Source organism: Thunnus albacares, chromosome 4 (assembly GCF_914725855.1).
Source record: "Thunnus albacares chromosome 4, fThuAlb1.1, whole genome shotgun sequence".
Lineage (NCBI taxonomy): Eukaryota > Metazoa > Chordata > Actinopteri > Scombriformes > Scombridae > Thunnus > Thunnus albacares.
The window spans coordinates 2,224,840-2,236,944 of record NC_058109.1 but is presented as its reverse complement, the minus strand read 5'-3'; the positions used below and the strand labels follow the sequence as shown (position 1 = coordinate 2,236,944).

The following is a 12,105-nucleotide window of genomic DNA, read 5'->3' as shown; positions in this document are numbered from 1 at the left end:
ATGGGTGGATGAGTGGGTGGATGAATAGAGGGATAAACGGGTGGGTGGATGAATGGATGACTCATGACATCCTGATCCGTAACACAAATCTGCAAATAGGCTTGGAAATGAGTATTCATGGCCTGTGACACATTTCTCTGAGTGTTTACTTCCTGGACTGTACGCGGTGAAGTACTTCACTATTAAAGTTCTAGTATATATATAGTTTATAGTTTAGGACTGTTAGCTGAACACTTAGTCACAGTAAAGCTTGAAGTTTATCATCTAACTATCAGTTATTTCATTGATTAGTAAAAGATATATTTTACCTAATGAGGGAAACACAACTAATCAATTTTAACACTTTGAGTGCTAAAACAATTAGGCTCATCATTATTGATAATTGATTAACTGTGTCACAGTTTTCAGTCACTCTGACGGGAGGAACTGCTGCTTTTCTTCTATGTTCTATCATCATACATGAATAGATTTGAGTCCAGTACATTATGGACTGTATGTTCTGTTTCTGAGCCTTTTTCACTATTTTCAGACATTTTATTAATTAAGCAGTTAGCTGATTCATTGAAAAACAAATCAACAGTTATAGATCGCTAAAATAATTATGAACCGCGGCTGTAAACACCCTAACCCAACATATTCACCCAATCACTCACTGTTTCACTATGACTGACAGCAGGTCAACTGTACTCATTTTCACTATTGATCAATTAATTACGTTATTTTTCTCGATTGACCAACAATCAAAACCAAAAGATATTCAGTTTACTGTCCAGTTTGACATTAGAGAAGCTGAAACCTGCTGATTTTTTCTGTTTTAATTAATCGACTAATCGTTGCAGCTGTAACGTTTTAAGCTTTAAGAGCAACAACCAAACAGTTGTGTTTTCTTCTACAGAATAAATCAAATAATGCAGAAATGTAACTTGTTTTAATGTTATTTCCTCAGTCTGCTGTTTCTCTCTGTTGGTGAAATGTGTCGCTACTTGTTAAACCTGTTGACTCGTCCAAACATGTAGAATTGGTGTAAACTGAAGCCTCCGCTGCTGTTTGTGTGTGTGTGTGTGATGTTGGTGTATATATATATCTGCTCCTGTTCTTGCGAGTGTGTGACTCTGTGTGTGTGTGTGTGTTTGAATCCACGCCATGAACAATATCATCTATTGAGAGTCCAACACACACACACACACACACACACACACACACACACACACAGGGTGGTGTGAAGTCGACCTGGTGGTGTTTGACTGTTAGATTTAACATGTCGGCTTCTCTCAAGTCTCATTTCCTTCGGCCTGCTGTATTTGTCTCCCACCAGCGCTTTAAAAGCTCCCGGCCAGGTGGAGAGGGCAAGCTGTTTGCCTGAGTAAAACACAACACACACACACACACACACACACACACACACACACACACACACACAGCCCGCCCTGGTAGCTTACTGGTTAAGACACATGTCACATATCCGCAACATCCAGCGTTTGATTCCGGCAGCAGACGTTTGTTGCATGTCATTCCCAGTCTCTCCTCTTGTTTCCTGTCACCTTTCTACTCTCGCTGTCCAATAAAAGCCCCCAAAAAATATTAATAAATAAAAAAAAAACACGCGTAGGAAGTCAAATGAAATGAAACAGTGACAAATGTGTGAAAAATGTAAGGTTGGCTTTTAGTCTGAGTCGCCTCTGAAGTGTCACTTCTTCGGTTCTTGAGTCTCTTCCAGTTCTTTCACTTACTCTGCTCTGGAGAATCAGTTAATTTTTAATTGTGAGACATTCAAACAGTCTCTAAAGCAGTAACACCATGTGTCAGATCAGATTTTTACTTTACTTTTTCATGTCTGTAGGTGTTGGAAGTGAACGCTACATGAGCCCAAACAAGTGTTCAGCATTTTTATTTGAATGTCTCTGACTTACAGAGGCGTCTCTCACCAGAGGAAAAGCAAATATTACTCAAATACTCGTGAACGTCTTGCACTTCTAACTCGGCCAAGATGAACAGAAGTACCACCAGCACCACCAGCACCACCAGCAGCCCTGCTCAGCGAACCAGACAAGTCTCCATGGTTACGACACCAGTATGTTTTCACATTCTGTGGCTGTTTTGGCTGTTGTGGTGAAGCTGAATTCCTTTATGGATGATCAAGCAACATGCCTCAACATGTGGGTCTGATTCCAATACTTACAAAAGACAAAAATACACATCATTAAACGGCAACTTGAGAGTGGAAACTTTTTGCACTCAGCATGTGTCCAAATCCCCCCCCCCACCCCCCCCCAAAAAAAAATCAGACTTTTCTTTCACTGTCTCTGCTGCCATAAATGTCAAATAGCAGGATTACTACTGTTGTTACTTTCCTTATTAGGATTCCCCCCACCAGTAGCACCAGTATAAACACTGGCTATTCTTACTGGAGTCCACCACCACACACATAACTACATAAACATACCAACCGAACCGACTCATCTCATTGGACGAACAGAAGAGAAACAAACACTAAATTATAAACCAATCACAACTCAGGAATTCATAGCAAATTTTCATTTTTTCCATACAAATAAACATTCATTATTAAATTATATATTTAAGAAGGGCGTCCTGCGTTTTCACACATTTAAATCCAAGAAGAAGAAGCATCAGATTCAGAGTTTGTAGACGCTGTTTGAACATTAACAGCAGTCAGTAACACATACTAGGAAAACAACTAATATGAACATTATGATCCTATAAAAATGCATTTAGAAACATGAGCTAGTGATGCTGAGATGTTCCTCTATGTGTGATTAGATAAAAACCCAAATGGTTTGGCATTAAGGGACATCAAAATCTAGCGAACCAAAAACAACAGACAGCCTTTATTTTCTCATTTTCTATAAAAACTTAGCGTCTGGTATTTAGGATTTTAAAGCCGAATCATATCGAGTGTTTAACATTTTCACAGCATGCGGCTGCTGCTCTGTCGGCAGTGAAGTCGAATCACAATTAGGTTCTTCTCACAGCATTAAGGGTTCTGGCGTGGCGGTGGAATTCCTCCATGGTTGACCGGGCAACTCAGAGAGCACCATTTGGCTCCATGTCCAGAAGGCTAACCAGCCAAAACAAGGGGGCTAATAAAACTGTCCAGTGATAAGCAGTTAATGCCCCAGAACTAATTACTGCACTGCCACCGCCGCCGCTTCTCTCTCTCTCCCCAATCAGTGGTGTGACATGAACACACACACACACACACACACACACACACACACACACACACACACACACACAGCTGTGATATCTGCTTCTAACACAGTTTAGAACAACAGAGGGAAGCTTTAAGTAATGAGGAGCAAAAAAGAAGCAGAAATATAAAGAAATGTGTTTTATAATTCAATGAAAAGTTGCCAGGAGTTGAATCAACCAGGGCTGAAACGATCAATCAATTGATCAACTAGTCGATCAACTGAAAATGAAGTGGCAACCATGTTGATAATTAATCGTTTTAGTCATTTTTTAAGCAAAAATGTCCCAAATTTGCTGATTTCAGCTTCTCAAATGTGACGATTTAATGATTTTTTTTGTCATAATTTGTCATTTTTTGATGATCAATTAATCATTTATGTCATTTTTCAAACATTTTCTGCTTCCAGTTTCTTCAGGTTGAGGTTTTTTATTATTGCAAACTGATTATTGTTGGGTTTTGCATTGAACAAGACATCAGAGAAACCTCATAGACCAAACACCTGCTCGATGAAACGAGGAAATAATCTGCAGATTTATTGATAACGAATCGTTGGCTGCAGCCCTGCAACAATAGAACATTACCCAACAAACACAGAGGTTGTCCTACATCCTGCAGTCAAAGCGTCAACGTGAATACATGTGTGAAAAGCAAGAGCCACAGGTAGCATCATCACAACAAGAACAATCCCGTCATCCTCCTCTTCCTCCTCCCCTGGAGCTCCGGCACTAACGCAGCAGCCTCTGTATCTAGTGACATACAGGCCCGAGCAGTTAGCTCCACTGATGGCTCATAATGGCCTGGCCGGCTTGCTGCACCATCTCTCCCTCTGCAGCAGTACACACAGCTATGTCAGCTGCAATTATACAGGAAACTGCCAGTAGGAGCAACACCCTGATAGCTGAACAACACACACACACACACACACACACACACACGCAGTAGAAATGTTGTCACGCTCCTCTGGGTGCCAGCAGTTTACTGACTTTCCAAAAAAATTCAGCAAAGATGTGAGGACATGCTGATGATACTTACAGCACACTGGACACGTATTCATCGTCAGGGTTGGGTCAATTCGATCAATAATGAAAATCTCAAGTAGTGAAACCTCTAACCGTGTGAGAGAGGCGCCGTTAAACGGATTTCAGACCACAGTTAAGGAGGATTATTCCCTGTTGCACCGCCGCACCCGTAAGAACAGTTCAAGCACACTTCACACGTCAAGCGAGCGTTTCAGCTCAACGTCCATCAAGAGTTTCTTTATTATAACAATCGTCCTGCGATCTGCTCCCATTACAGCTCTGCTATGATGATGTTCCTCTGAATCAGTATCAGTTCTGATCTGGATCGATTCATTCTGATCATCCCTGCTGCTGCTGTGAGGAGGAAGATATTCTCTCTCTCTCTGAACACGCAGCACTTTTTCTTTTTTTTTTTCTAGTCTTGATAAGAGCGACAATTTCAGTGCTGAGTATTTAAAGTTGACAGGTGTTCATTAGGAGTGTTGTTGATACGGGCCTGCAGGCGAGTGTTCAAAACTATCTGAAAAAGTGTTAAATGAACTGTGATGGGTCTGAACTTTAATAAACATTAACACCCGACACTCTCTGACTTCAATTAAACCTGATGATTTTCCAGCGTAAAAGCATTTTAAAAGGTAATATGTGCAAACCTGACATGTGATTCTACAGGACTGTTGACTTCTCTATGACATTGACTGGATCCCAATAGGTGCAGCTTGAGATTCCTCTGCAGAGCAGGGTGGGGGGGTGTAGGGGGGGTGTAGGGGTGTAGGGGGGGGGGACATAAGCTCTGACGGACTGACAGGATCTGCATTGAACACTGTAACCCAGAGGAAATGTATTATGAAGAATTACAGCTCGTGACAGGAGTTATTGTAGATCGCGATCAAAAAAGAAAGCAGCGACAGCCTGAACGTTCACAGTCGGAGTGATGAAGACTCATCATCATCAGCACCGATTCTCCCTCCGAACAGTGAACACAAGGCAGGAACCAGCAGAAGACCGTCTGTCTGTCTGTCTGTCTGTGTGTGTGTGTGTGTGTGTGTGTCTGTGTGTGTGTGTGTGTGTGTGGTTTCAGATTTTTACTGGCCTCTATTTTAAAACCCATGTTGAAACCATGACAACAGCAAAAAAAAAAAATAAAAAAAGACCAACTTTCAGCTCTCTGTCCCGAACGCACTTCTGAATCTGCATCCGACTTGCTGACATCATCAACCGGAGCCGTTTCTGTTGTTATCTCAGACTAAGAATAGCTTGCAGCGATACAGTACCCGCCCCCCCCTCCCTCCCTCCCTCCGCCCCCCCCACAAACACCTTTTAAAGCCTGCGAGCCTCTTAAAACATCCTATGACGGTTTTATTTTCGAGTTCTGACGAATGCGCCATATGCCCGTCGACAAGTGGTGGTTCAGTCATGGCAAGAGCGTGACTCACAGCTACAGAGACGTAGCCAAACTGTAGGCAGAGAAACTGCTGTAGATGCCTCATCTACCCCCCCCCCCCCCCCCCCTCCCCGTCTTCCCCCCCCTTTATTTTAGCCCAGAAGGGTTGAGAGGGAGGAAGAGAGACAGAGAGAGAAAGTGCCTAAAGGATCTAAATCTCATCTCCCAAAGTGATAAAGTAGGCTTATTCCACAACATGCACACTTTTCTTTCTTTAACCGTCCTCCTAAAGCTTCTGAAATAGAAAAAAGAAGTGTCCTGATCTCTCGGCTGAAAGAAGAAGAATCCTCCTTTTTTTTTTTTTTCCACTTGTACCTAAAGTTTGAAAAGCAGGGAGCCAAAAGATTAGACTTATCATTTTAGAGGATACACATACGGCTTTTCATAACAGAAGAACTCAATCCTATTTTGGATGATATTGATTTGTGAAATATGGAGTAGCTCAGACATAGACAGAAGAAACACCCTGAGAGGAGGAGGAGGAGGAGGAGGAGGAGGAGGAGGAGGAGGGAGGAAAACGTCTGGGGAATATGTTTGACTCCAATCTGACTCGGCCTTTTCGATGAAAATCTTGTTTTCCGAGATGGAAACAGGAAAAGAGCCGAAGCTGTTGTTTACAGATTTATTTTGAAAAGACACAAACATGGCGGAGTCTTCGCCTTGTTAGCGGAGCGACGGACGGGGAGCTTTATTTCATCTACTGTGTGATTTCTGAATGACTTGCTAAAGGTCATGTGTGTGTCGAGCTTTAAAACTTCTGATTTTCATTCTTCACCGTTTACATGCAGCTCTTTAAAAACGTCTGCAATGAGTCTCCTCTTGAGGGCATCTCAGGTCAGAAGTTACTCAGCACTTAAAAGATTATGTAAGTTTCAAGTAAAGGGGGGGTGAGGGGGGGGGGCGACAAAAACCAAAGTGGAGTTCCAGAGTTTCCACACAAAACTGACCCGTAGACGTTGTTTCTCCTGCAGACCAAACACAGAAGAGTCTGCTGCACCACATCTGGTGTGACGGCGTTCAAACACCCGCTGAGCTGCTCATCATCATCATCATCATCATCATCAGCAGCAGCAGCAGCAGCAGCAGCAGCAGCAGCTCCCCCTTCTAGAGGTAATTTAAACCTCTTAAGCCTTGAAGCACACCTTTTCTACTGGAGACTGAAGCGTCTTTCAGAGACTAGCTCCACCGCTGTTGACTCTTTGATACATAAATACACACACACACACACACACACACACACACACACATAAAAAACGCCAGCACAGGAAATTACACACACACACTGTTTACTTAACCCTTAAAAGGTTACAGCCCAGAGATCTCTACTGGAACAAAAAATGAAAACTCTGTTCATTGCAGAAGGTAAAGAGATCATAGACGCAGCGTTTCTCACCTCTTTGTGTTGTTACAGTGCAGCCGCTACATAAATAAAGACACTCAGTGTGTGTGTGTGTGTGTGTGTGTATGTGTGTCCTCTGCTCCTCATCAAAAAAAAAAAAAAAGACAAGATGAGGTTATTTACTGCAACTGCCGGGACACTAATCTGCTTTTTAATCCTTGTTTTTTTTCATCTCGGGGGGAAACTGAACATGTTGCCCTTTTCCAGCAGCTTCATATTCACACAAGTTTACATGTGAAACGCTGCACTAGCATCACTGATGCATTGATTTAAACTGCTAACTGTTCATTCACCCAAAGACATCTTCTCTTAGCAACCCAAGAAACATCCTCACACACACACACACACACACAAACTAACAGTCTGGTGTAGAAACAAACACACACATGTCTTCATCATCATCATCGTCATCAGTGGAGGTTGTTCCTGCTGCTCTGATGAGAAAAACCAACCACACTTGTATGTGTAGAGGATTAAAGACAGCTTGTCTACAAAACACACCAGTTCTATCAACATGACGCCTGTTTACACACACACACACACACACACACGCACATACGCACAAGGAAGTGTGCTCAGCTGCAGGTCTGGCTGATTTACGTCAGTAAAGGCTGAATAGATGAGAGTAGAGCAGGATAGAAGGGTAATATAGTGAGAAAGTATTGATTTACGTCCATCGGGGGCAGTAGAAACAGTAGGTGGACCTCTAGGCCTCAGACGTAGAGAACAATGTCACCCATGGGACCACTCCAAACCCTCCAAATTACCCTTTACTGAACGACCCCGTGCTTTCATTTATTTAGAGGCCTGCAGGATGGAGCAGCCAGGTTTTTCTGAACCAATCAAATAACATTAAAAACAGTAAAAACACATGATAGGAGGCTGCTGCTGCTGCTGCTGCTGCTGGAGAAAAGATGGAGGATTCAACTGGCTACACACAGTCTGCAGATCATAGTCAGGAGAGCAGCCAGACAAATTGAATCGCTACCAGGACCTCAAAAGGTCAGACTGCAACAGCCAACTGTCGAAAATATAAAAATAAATAAAAAAATAACACCTTTGTAGTCAAGCCAGACCCTCTCAACACACACACACACACACACACACACTAACTATAGAAACAGGGTTTCCGGTGTATCACCTGACTGTTAAACACATTCATATGTCATAAAACATAATTCTGTGGACTGTAAACAGGACATGAGCAGCGTGAGTCTCGTCTTTTCCTCTGACTTCACGCTCCAACTCAATAAACTGCCCTACTCAGCTTTCTGTTAGGGGACTTTTCTATCTATCTATCTGAGCCTTCATCCTCATCCTCATCCTCCTTTTCACACAGCGGCTTTTTTTTTTTTTTTAGCCCCCTGTGTCTTGTCCCCTCGGTCAAAGGAGACATACCCAGACCGCGGCAGGCTGTCAAACGTCTCCATGGCAAAGCATACGTGAGAGGAATCAAGACGAGGTGGGCGAAAACATCCCCGGTACGCACGCACGCACGCACTCACTCACGCACTTCACCTCTGAAGAGGTTATTTAGGTTTTCACTCTCACACACACACACGCACGGACACACAGAACCGGGGATGCTTCTTTTTTTTTTTTTTTTTTTAATAACACTGCTGCTCATTAAACGCTCATAATAAGGTTTATATTATATGTGCATGTCAGCCGATGTCTTGCAAACCAACTTCAAATCCCATTGCAGCACGAGAGTAGTACACGCGCATGCACGTATAACAGCACGAGCACAACACTAGAGGAGGAGATAGTAGCAAGAACAATGAGGTCACTAACTCACTTTGAGCGCACATTGCAGGGACCTCTCGTGGATTTTTAAAGTCTTAGGGGACACTCATCATCCCCCTCACACGGTGCCAAAAATAAACCCGGCCGGTGTGACCGCCTGTGAGATACAGTCAGTCCAAATTATAAAAGAGGCCCTTCTCTCTCGGCCCCCCCCCCCACCACCACCACCACCCCCTGGCCTGCCTTTAATATGCACCTGTTCGGTTTTGAAGCCAGAGGAATTGAGCCTGGTGGGCTCCAGCTGTCCAAAAACGCCGGGCACCGAGGAGGATCGGGTAGGGCGCACGGGAAGGGAGCGAGGAAAGGAGGCGAGGAAGGGCGGAGAGCGGGCGGTGAAGGCGGTAGCTGGGATAAGTAGCCCAGCAAGTCAGCTAATAACACAGCGATTGCCTAAAAATATCCTCGACCACAGCGCTGTGCGCCGCCGCCGCCGCTGCCGCTGCAAATCACGGCGTACACAAACCCCGCGGAGCAAACCCGGATGTATAATCAAACGCACCTAATTTCGCGCTGATCTGAGTGTGCACAATATAATATTTCAACAGTAACCAAATAGGAGATAGTTCTGCGCTACATTTCCTCTCCTTGGAGATGTGTCCGACAAACACTTTCTCTTTCCAGCAACACACACACACACACAAACCCGAGAAAAAAGAAATGTTCAGGCTGTAATAAAATGCCACATCTTCAGCAAACTGAGACACACGGGAGCGAATATGTGACGACAACAAAGAGGCATGATTTAAAAAAGGAAACTGACCGTCAAATCTCCTCCAGGTTTATATCCTTTCCCCCCGTTATTCCGGCTAAATCCTCCCGTTCCTTTCTTCTTCTTCTTCTTCTTCTTCTTCCGTGCGGTGGAGCAGGGAGACTGGTGGCGGAGGTGGCGACAGGGGAGCTCGGTTTTCCTCCTTCCCTTTTCACACACACAGAGTCAAGCGGACAAATTTAGGCTTTTGCTGCTCGCTGTCAAATCTCCTCTTTCAGTCGCCCCTGACTGGCGACAGGCTGTCTCCGGTGCTCCAAAGTTGGTGGTAGTCGCAGCGGAAGGTGGAAACCTGATTCACAATGAAGAATATGAAACAGAGAAAAAAAAAGCACCATATGGAGTAGTATACAGTGCGCGGACTTGAAATTGAACCACCAGCCCAAAAAAAAAAAAAAATCCTTCACAGGAATGAAAAAAATATGAGTAAAAAAATAATCGATGTAAGGTTTAGTGATTAGAATATATATAAAAAAAGAAAATCACATCATCATCATCATCTGTAGTGGTGTAATCACTACTTGAGTCGCTACAGCGGGGCAACGGAGGCACCAGTGCGGCCACTAACACCCCCTGAACCCGGCTGGGGGAGGTTGCTGCTGTCGGACCTGAAGCCTCCACAATTGGACACGTCCCGCACTCCCGAGGTCCTCAACACAAATGTCCGCTGCTGAGCCTGAAGGATGAATTTCCACCCGGAGGAGGAGTGCAGAGAGAGAGAGAGAGAGAGAGAGAGAGAGAGAGAGAGAGAGAGAGAGAGAGAGAGAGAGAGAGGGCAGTGCCTTGCATTCTCTGAATTACTCCACCCCCAAACTGCCTTCCCCCTCTCCCGTTTTTTTTTTCAATCCCTCCACCTCTCTACTTCTCTTTCATTCACTATTATTCGCTCTCTTTTCTCCCCTTCTCTTCTTCTTTTTCTTTTTTCCTTATGTCACTCCCTCTGTCTCTGTCTCTCCTTATTTACCCCTCTTCTTACCCTCCACCCACCCACCACCACCACCTCCTCTCCTCTCCTCTCCTCTCCTGCAGCAGCCGCCTCTGGTGAGGTATTCAGTTCCATACTTGTGTGGGCCACAGCCTATTTGTGTCTCTAAAGACATGCGCCCTAATCATGAGCAAATAAATCAATATGTTTACTCAACGCCTGCTGAATGGAGTTATGATGATGACATTGATCCGGGGTGTGAATGATCATTATGCAGGTTTTTATCAATATCTGTGCATTGCAGTGAAGTGACGTGGAGTGGTGTGGGTGGCATTACTGACATAAACTAAATAAATATAAAAAATATATTTTACATTAAGACATAATTTGTGTGACAACTCTGAGTATATATTAAAATGCTTTATATGCTTGTACACCTCATTACCTCGTGTACCTTTTTAGATTGTTGTTTAGGTATTATAGTTATTTATTAAAGGGGACATACTCTGCACATTTACTTGTCTATATTTTTTTTTATCTTTAACTCTACTGGAATATCTTCACATGATTTCCAGTTAAAAAAACTCCTTATTTATCTTCTACTGGTCCTTTATGCAGCACCTCAGTTCAGCCTCTGTCTGAAACAGGCCGTTTTAGCTCCTGTCTCTTTAAGGCCCGCCTCCCAATGAGCCCACTCTGTTCTGATTGGTCAGCTTTCAGGAAGCTTCCTCTGGGTCCGCAGGCTATGTAAACAAACTATAGTAGCAGGATTTCACTTCTTTTTCTCCTTCTTTACTCCAAATGTCAACTTCTCAAATCCATCCGTACATGTTGGAGCTGAACAACACATGGAAACACCTTAGCAACCACCCCAGCAACTGATGCTGTGTCTGAAATTGCATACTTCTGTACTTACACTTAACATTTTGAATGCTTTCACACTGAGAAGTATGGAAAAATGCAGTGCACTCTGAGTATCCGGATGATGCACTCAAAATGATCAAAAAGTTGAGTGTGGAACTATGGACACTTCTCGCCCTCAATGGTCGCCATCTTGGCTACGTAGCGGAAGGGGAGGGACCACTTTTCAAACTGGAAATGGCGGTCAGGTACGTTGCCACATTATACAAATGTAAGTTATACATGTGTTTTTTAGCAGTAAACAACACTATACTGTTGTCGGATATAAGCCATCAGTATGTTTATTGGGTTAATTTAGCAGTCTGTAATGATTTGGTAGCATGAATGATAACGCGAATGCTAACGCTAGCTAATGCTAATTTGCGATCGTCATTTCTGGTAAGTGCACGACAGCCGTGTTTGATTTGAGACAACACTACCCTGTAGAAATTTGCGCACTATGCCAGTAAGTAGATAGTGTACACAGTGTACTACATGACAGTGTACAAACAGAAGTATGTGTTTTGAGACACAGCTCAGAATGGACATCCATTTATAGGCATGTGTGATGAGCCAACTTATCCCAGCACCAGAGGAAAGTGACTGGCCAGGCACCATCACGACTCAACTATTTC

General features: G+C 43.6%; 1 protein-coding gene across 1 annotated transcript in view; it reads right to left on the bottom strand.

Moving 5' to 3' along the window:
- The window catches only part of dag1 (dystroglycan 1), a 48,369-nt gene extending 37,882 nt beyond the window's left edge, over positions 1-10,487 (bottom strand). The window contains exon 1 of the mRNA XM_044348891.1: positions 9,640-10,487. The gene's annotated coding sequence lies outside the window, so the exon portion shown is untranslated. The remainder of the gene's footprint in view (positions 1-9,639) is intronic.
- Between the last annotated feature and the right edge of the window lie 1,618 nt (positions 10,488-12,105).